Genomic DNA, 9,190 nt, shown 5'->3' with positions numbered 1-9,190 from the left:
TTTAATTCCTCTTGCTAAAACCGTCTTTAATTCAGTCACTAAGTAGAAATCATAACTAAAAATCTTATATAATTTAGACGCTAACGGTAAAAATAGTCTCTAAGTTTCATGATAGATCAAATGTTAAAATTTCTAAATTTAGAAAAATGATTCTTTAATGAAATTTTTTTAGAGGGAAGAAAAGTAAAAATGCCTAATTTTAGAGAAACTTTAAACATATTAACTCAAAATAAAATATGATTTAAAATAATTGTGATATAAAAGAAATTGATATATATATATATATATATATATATATATATATATATATATATATATATATATATATATATATATATATATATATATATATATATATATATATATATATATATATATATATATATATATATATATATATATATATATATATATATATATATATATTATACTTTTTCAAATTTCTCTATTTATAGAGAAATTTATGTCAGTTAGCGAAGAAAAACACTTTTTAGATTAAATTTATGAATCATTATTTTTCTATAATGTTCAAATTATTTTATAATCATTTAAATTTTTTCGTTTGGCTTAGGCATTTATTTGATATAAAGGTCGCAAACTCAAATCATGTGGTGATTAATTTTTTAATTTTTATTACTATTAATAAAATAAACTTTGTTCAAAAATATATCAAGAAATATAAAGGTTGCAAGCTTAAACCATGTGGTGGTTTATTTTTTAATTTTTATTTTTATTAAATAATTAATAACATTGGCAGATTAAACTGAAACTCAAAAAATCACTTCAGGTTTTTCTATTTATCTTGAAACGAGTGTATTTTCTTGGTCCTCGAAGAAACAACAAGTAGTTTTCCTATCAACAATAGAGGCAGAGTACATAGCAGCAACAAATTGTGGAACTCAAGCAATTTGGTTGATAATAAGAATACTAAGGGAATTGTAACATTAACAAGATGGTCCAACGAAGGTATTTTGCGATGGCATAACAACAATTTCTCTAATAAAGAATCATGTGTTTCATGGCCGCAACAAACATATTGACGTTAATCATCACTACATCCATGACTTAATCACAGATAAAATACCATGGGGGAGTATTTCACTTTAGAAGATTAAAATACCAAATATTACAAAGCCACTCAAAACCAATTTGAGCTTGAAGATGAAAAATATGTTGGAAAGGATGAAGTCAAATTGAAAGGGAATGTTAGATGAAATAAAACATTTTAATTTGGTAGAGAAACTATGTTATCTAAGAATTGTTAAAATTATACATACTTCAGAGGTATAAATTAAATCACTTAATGAAGTTACATCATGAGCTAGTTCTAATGATAGCTTTGAATTAAACTGAGAATAATTTGCTGAAAATACACATGTTCCCCTTAGTATAAAAAGCCAGCATTCAATTGTAGTCACACCAGCGAATGTGAGAGTTAAATAATAAGAGCGAAAGTTTAAGCTTACTTTTGTGTTTTTTAAAAAAGTTTTAATGTTATTTTATGTGTCTATTTTTATAGCGTCTTATGTTGGAGAATTTTCAAAATATAATTCATATGCTTTGACAAAGAAATCATGGAGAAAATAATAGCCTAATGTTGGAAGCATTGTTCTTGTTTTATTTGTTTAAATTTTGAATAGTAAAAAAAGTTAATGAATACTGTTTTTGAATCACCATCTTGAAACATTGTTTCTCATCGCCAATTGGTATAAGTTTTTCTATAAATAGATATACTTGTTAGGCATAATATGAATACAAAAATAATATATTTTAAGAGTCAAAAATCATATATAAGTCATTTCTTTATTTTTCTAGTGCACTAGAATAAATGAGGAAACTTTATTCGGTAAATATCGTTGGTCGATATGTTTAATGTGAATGTGTGATTCATGTTAAGGTTTTCAAAGTATCTTGAAGGGGATTCGCCGGCTAACTCATTTGCATTCAATTGTCTGAATTGGTGAGGAAGAATCGAAACTAAAGTTTAGTGTAAACGCACACTTTGAAATTTATTTTGTGCAACTTTCATCATACCGTTTTCATCTTTTTCTTTGATCATATTTTGCAGCAGACCTCCAACACAAGTTCTAACAATATTTGGGTTCGATTTTCGATTTTGATTCATGCTTTATTTATAATTAATATTAAAGTATGCAATTTTAAAGAATATGATAACAACTTTCAATAAGAGAATTTCTTCACCCACCTCCTAACCTTCTTGCTCACCCCTGGTGAATTTACAACACTACCCCTTGTTTCGGAAGTTCATTTCCGAAAAGGTACTTTTTTTTGAAAAAAATGTGTTTTCGGAAATGAACTTCCGAAAACGTGTTTTTTTTAATATAAAATATTGATTTCGGAGATGCATCTCCGAAATAAAGTTATATTTTCAGAAAATGTGGTGTTTCGGAAGTTCATCTCCGAACTCACCCCCTAGGAGGAATTCGGAAATGCACTTCCGAAAAAAGGTCTGGACAGAAGAAAAATAACAAACAAGAACGATTCGCTTTATTTAATCGGATGAAGACGATGGAGGAGACGCTGCAACAGGTTAGAAAGTCCTGATCCTCTAGAAATCCATACCACATTGTAACTTACCAACATAATAAACAACAACAAAAAACTTATGAGCAAACTATACTTACATCATAGTGGTGTAGATCCTTATCAGCCACTCGCAACTGAAAATGATTAGCACGAACTTGAATTTTCCTTCCCAATTTTCCTTCCCAATTTTCCTTCTGAGACGACGGAGCCGACTCTAGAGTAGCCTTCTGTTTAACTTCGGCAGTCAGGCTCTCGATGGAGATCAGAGCCGAACTCAAGGAAGCAACCGGCGCTGCGACAGATGGAACAAACGGCGCTGAAACAGATGGACGAACAACCGGAGCTGCAACAACAGGCGGAGGAGAGGTAACCGGGGCCGGAGCATATGACGGAGGAGGTGGATGTCCGGAGGAAGAAGGACTGGAGGTACGTCCACCGCGAGAGCCACGGCCACCACCACCACGGCCTGATCCTGCAGCATTGATGGATGATTGTTGAGAATGTGCAGGAGATGGTTGACTCCGGCGATTTTCGGGATGATTTCCTCCACCGCGGCGAGACATTGTGATGAAAGCAGTAACAAGAGATAGAAAACGTTAAAGCAAAGAAGAAGACTTAGGATCGAAAATGATTTGGGATATTTTGAAAGAAAAATGGGTGAGAAGCTTTTAAATAGGAAAGTGTTTTAGAAGTTAACCGTCTGAGAGTGGTGGGGAGAAGGAAAAGGGAACTTCGAAATTTCAAAAGGTTTTTTATTCTTTTAAATAGGGTGTGGCTGTGGAGCTTCCCAATTTTTGTTACGTAGGCTTTTAAGTAGGAAAGTGTTACCACATTTCTTAGAAGGTAACCGTCTTAGAAGGCTTACGTAGGCACATGTGTCCACATTTCTTACCTGATCAGGGGACGTCATTACAAAAAAATCAAACAAAGGGGTGCGCTGGGAAAGTCAAAGTTCTATGTTTATAATCCATAAGATGGATAGTGTTCGCGGCGATGAAATCCAAGAATCTACATATTGAAATCAGAACAATCCAAAAACTAAGATGATAAATCCAATACAAAAACACTGTGCGATACAATCCGAAATCAGAACAAAACAAAACAAAACACGTCAAACAAAACAAAAACACGTTATTCTGCCCAACGAGCGTTACAAAATACACATCAAACAAAATAAAAACACGTTATTCTTCCCGACGAGCGAACTCCTCCAAATGAAGATAATTATACCAATCCTCATCCCACTCGGTATCAAAACCATCAGCGTTGATCACGCCTGAAGACTGAGTCTGCACGTCCGAGCCATGGACCCCCAGGGGACGAGAAGCAGAACCAGTCAAAACCTTCTTCTTCTCCTTCACCTCCTTCACCTCCTTCACCTCCTTCTTTGAAGAACCCTTTCTTCCCTTAGCGCCACCCATTCCTGCGTAAAAATGAAGAAAGAAAGGTCCATGAGACCTCCTTTTATAAAAGAAGAAAGGGACACAAACTTCAAAGAAACAGGCACAATAAACAAAGGCGTTAAAAATAAAGTACTTGCAAATTAAAACGGACACTCCCTACCCTCTCTAGAAGACGCAGTCCTGCGTGCTGGTTGATTGTCTGACATGTTCCTGTAAACAATTGAAATCGATTAATATGCGAGACAAAATAAAAAAACAAAAAAATTTGAACTTCTGATACATTTCGGAAGTTCATTTCCGAAAACTGGGATGGAGGTGTTTTCGGAAATGAACTTCCGAAACACCCCTGCGATGGAGTTTTCTGCAACTTCCATGGCAGACCCCTAAACCAAACTTCAAACCAAATCAAAATGCTTCTAAACAACCTAAATACTACTAACAACCTAACCATATATCATTTATGCAATTAAAACCCTAAATAACATGCATTTGAATAATAGATCTAAAAATTTCAAAACTTACAAAGTGTTAGGATTGAGGGCTTTTGAATGTTGTTTAGCAGTGTGATTGGAGCCTTGATGCAGCTTTGGAATTCTGTTTGCACAAATTTTCGCCTTTGCCACTTTTTGTTTTGATTTAGGGTAAATGATTGGGGGAGGGGGAGTGTTTTGATAAATCTGCAGAAATCGCAGTATTTCGGAAGTGAACTTCCGAAATAATGTTTTCGGAAATGAACTTCCGAAATAAGTCAATTTTTTCAAAAAAAGACGCTTTCGAAAATGAACTTCCGAAGCAGGGGTATTTTGGAATTTTCGCTGGGGGTGACCTCCATAGGGAGGTGGCTAAAGAAATTTTCTTCAATAATGGTGAAAGATACACAATTAATTTATATAATTTTAAAAGTGTGAAACTTGGATTTATGATTTTTATGATTAATTTGTGGTTGGAGTTTTGATGAAGAGATAAACATACATGATTGTTTATTCATAATCATGGTGAAAGGTACATGATTATTTTAAATAATGATGTTCTAAATCTTTATGAAATATTGAAAATAATATTTATTTTTGTTAAGTTTAACATATGTGAAATTTATATATGCATAATTTATAAATTATTCAAATATGTGAATTTGTATAATAAAAATATATTTGATTTATGTGTATACTTGAATGCTAAATACATGTTAAATATTATTTTTTGGTGCAAGTTATTTACTTTAATTAATAATGCATTATTTATTAATCTAATGATTTGGTAAAAATAAAAATAAGAAAATCATGAATTTTAATTTATGGTGCATGTATTGGTAACATAAAAAGATGTAAATACAATGTTAAAAATATCAAGAGCATGTTTAAATTGTATTTTAGTTTTTTTAAGAATTTATTAAATTTAAAATGGTTTATCTAATCATAATATGAAAATATCATTTTTCTCCATCTTGATATTGAAAGTAATTTGAGTATATTTTAGATTATTATAAGTTGACAAATACTTATGGAGAAAAGTTATAGAAAATATTAACGATGTGAAATCATTATTCATTTTGTATTGTGATTTTATTGGAATATACCATAGAATGTTGTTAAACATGGAACATGAATTTATCCCATAAGATTTGTTATGCATATTTATTCATGTAAGAAAATTGTTTATTTTAAAAAGAAAAGAAATAAATTATATTGTGTTATATTTATATGGAACCTATGAATTACATGTTTGAACCACTTCAAAAAAATTTAATGGTTAATCATGACATATTTGTATGATCATGGTTGTAGATTGCTGCTATAAATGTTTAATGCATTAAATATATTTTGGATATATTTAAGAGAAGAAGTAAAAGTTCAAATTAAAATGGTTAGCAAATGAAGAATCAACTAAAATTTGTGTATATGATAAAATAATGACAAAAGTGTCATGATGATAGTTTGTTAAAACTATCAAGAATATATATTTAGTTTGTACATGATAATTGTACTAAAATGACAAAAAAGTCATGTGTTGATGATAGTTGGTAAATACTATCAAGAGTACATAAAGTAATCATAGACATGACTATTTGAAAGACTGAATATTCAAAGTTTATTAAAATTTGGAAAATATTGCAATTCTTTGACGACAGGTGATGTCTTTGGATTAAATTGAAGACAATGAAGACATCATTAGGGATGTGAAACAGGCTCATATCTAATTTCATCGACAATGGAAACTCAACTCACACTTGATTAACATTAAGTATTGAGTTTAATGATAAAGGTACACTATTAGAGTGATTGACGTACTTAACAATAGATACATTCCAGGGGGTAAAAGTGTTTGGACTATAAGAATAAATGTGGTAGAATGAGGTTTTCTCTTAATAGAGATATAACAAATGTGTAATGAAATGCATAATTATGTGTGCATTTCTGATATAGTCTACTTATATGAGAATGAAGTGGTGCCGCTTTAGAAAGTTAAAGGGTTTGATTCTTAAATTATCATGAAAAGATATGAGACACAAGGCCTTATTAAATGTGTCATATTGATAATTCGATCAATGATATCGAGATTTCATGTGTGAGTTATGCACGCTTGTTCTAAGGAATAATTGGTTCAAGCTTGTCTACCAATCTATTCGGGGATGAGTGAAAACTTAACTTATTAAGTAATGGTTCAAATCGTAAGATACATTTTTCTAAAACCATGAATTTTCCTGAATAATGAATTTAGATATATTTTGAAATGGTGGAGGATTGTTGGTGAATTTCCAAAATATAAATAATATTATGTTTTGACAAAAAATCATTGAGAAAATAATAGCCTAATGGTTGAAATGGTTAGTGGTAAAGTTAATGTCCTTGGTTTAAATCTTGTTAGAAGCATTGTCGTGGTTTGACCGTTGTGAATATAATATTGTTTTTGAATCGTCTTAAAACCGTTCAAACATTGTTTCTCGTCCAATTGATATAAGTTTTTATATAAATAAATGTATTTTAAGAGTCAAAAGTCATATTTAAGTCATTTTTTTTTATTTTTCTAGTGTACGAGAATAAATGAGAAAATTTTATTTGGTAAAATATTGTTGGTCGATATGCTTAATGTGAATGTGTGATTCATATTAAGGTCTCTAAAGTATCCTAAAAGGGATTCGCCGGTTAACCCATTAGCATCCAATTGTCTGAATTGGTGGAGACGAATCAAACCTAAAACTTAATATAAACACACATTTTAGAATTTATTTTGTGCAACTTTCATCGTACCTTTTTCATCTTCTTGTCCATATTTTGCAGCAGATTCCAAACACAAATTCTAACATATTAAGTTTCCGAACAATAATTTTATTTGCCAACGAAATTTATGACAAAACTTTTATTTTATATTTTCTAATACAATATCCCAAAGTAGATAGATATTAGATACACTACATGCATAGACTAGTGTATATGTAAATTGAGATTTCAAATACGTTAAAATATGGTTTTGATGTTTAGATGTGCAAATTTTACAAAACAAATAAAACTTCACACAAATTACGATGCATGTCACATCCCACCCATCACCCATGGTCCAACAATTTCCTTATAGAGAAAATAACTAGTCAGAGACCCGTGCTGTCGCCCGGGTGCATTATTTGTGGTGTAATATTTTTTGAACAATATAAAAAATATGAAGTAAAGATATAAAATGGAAGTTTGATCAAATTGCATATATATAATGGAAATTAACCATTTAATTTTTTTTTTACTAATAAGATATTAGTAGTATGAAAATTAGGTTCTAAGTTAAAATAATGATCCACAAAAAAAGTTTAAGATAGGTCAAGAACTCAATAGCAAAATAGGTGCAAGTATTGAGTTAAATAATTGACGGCCCAACAACAATAGAGGATATCATGACCATTATATAATTCAACATTATAGCAATAAATGGCTCAGGTTAGCATAAAAATAAATTAAAAGAAATGGATATAGGTCATTATAGGTTAAAGAGTAAATAAAATTGAGAAAAATCATTAAAGGTATAGTCACATGTGAACATTCCAGAAAGACATGAGAATCTACTTTGTTCATTCAGGAAAAAAAAATCATCTATCAATGGTAAAAAAAAATTATTCAATTGTGCACTCCTTTCTCAGACTGTTTCCAACATAGAAGATACATGTGCATCCGCACGGGTAAATTTATTTGATATGATATAAAATTATTTAAATTCACATGTAAATTGAAAATAAGTTACTTAATTGTAAAATGGGACAAAAAGAGACATGTGAGATGGGAGAAAAAAAAGAAATTTTGTAATTTGAAAATAAGAATTTTATCTCTCAAATAAATATAGTTGATGATTGAAATAAAATAAATATTATGCAGATAGTGACCCGTTAGATGAAAAGTTAATTGTCTATACAATTATTGGAAGCTCCTCTATGTTGCTTTTTAAGACACTCATCATTTTTATTCATCCAAAACATAAATTAAAATGAACCTAACAAAAATTTAAGTATAATGATATACGAATATTTAATATTTTTATCAATAACTTCATGTTTCCCGTTAATATTCAATAAGTAAGTTCATGTTCCCGTAGAATGCTTTAAAAATAACTATTTTCACTCATATTTATAGCTATATAATTATGTATATATCATAATAAAATTATGTATATATCATATATGTATGGTTGCAAGTTAAATGGTTGACATTAACATTAGACTTTTCACATATATCATAATAAAATTATGTATATATCATATATGTATGGTTGCAAGTTAAATGGTTGACATTAACATTAGACTTTTCACATATGCCAGTGATACTGAATAAAAAATGTGTGATATAATTATAAATATTGAGTTTATGTTTAAATTACAAGAAAAAATGAGTGTGATATAATAAAGAAAAAAATGTTGAAATTGTAACTCTTAAATAAAAATATTTGTTAATTAATATATAATAGATATTATACTAATAATAAGTTACGAAATAGATATTTAATTTCCTGTATAATTATTGAATATCATTTAATTTAATAAAATAAATTTATAATCATATCATCATCATACTAAATTACAATCTTATAATTTCTTCTATCAAAACTTTCCGCCAAAATTAATATCAGTTTATTTTTTATTAATTAATAATTAAATTAAACAAATTTTCTTTTTAACTAATTAATTTATTAATTATTTATTAGTTAAATTAATATAATTTGTCACTCCACTAAATTAACTTAAGTTGTGCGCCACTAAATCAAGT

At 29.3% G+C, this 9,190-nt stretch overlaps 1 long non-coding RNA gene across 1 annotated transcript; it reads right to left on the bottom strand.

Moving 5' to 3' along the window:
- Positions 1 to 3,789: 3,789 nt before the first annotated feature.
- LOC131655532 (uncharacterized) lies at positions 3,790 to 4,798 on the bottom strand. Its single transcript, XR_009299800.1, has 3 exons — positions 4,473 to 4,798; positions 4,111 to 4,160; positions 3,790 to 3,970 (listed from the first exon to the last, which is right to left on the bottom strand). It is a non-coding gene; the product is annotated as an uncharacterized LOC131655532 (long non-coding RNA).
- Between the last annotated feature and the right edge of the window lie 4,392 nt (positions 4,799 to 9,190).

This window comes from Vicia villosa, linkage group LG3, assembly GCF_029867415.1.
Source record: "Vicia villosa cultivar HV-30 ecotype Madison, WI linkage group LG3, Vvil1.0, whole genome shotgun sequence".
Lineage (NCBI taxonomy): Eukaryota > Viridiplantae > Streptophyta > Magnoliopsida > Fabales > Fabaceae > Vicia > Vicia villosa.
Note: the sequence above shows the minus strand (reverse complement) of the source record. Positions and strands in the feature narration are given on the sequence as shown.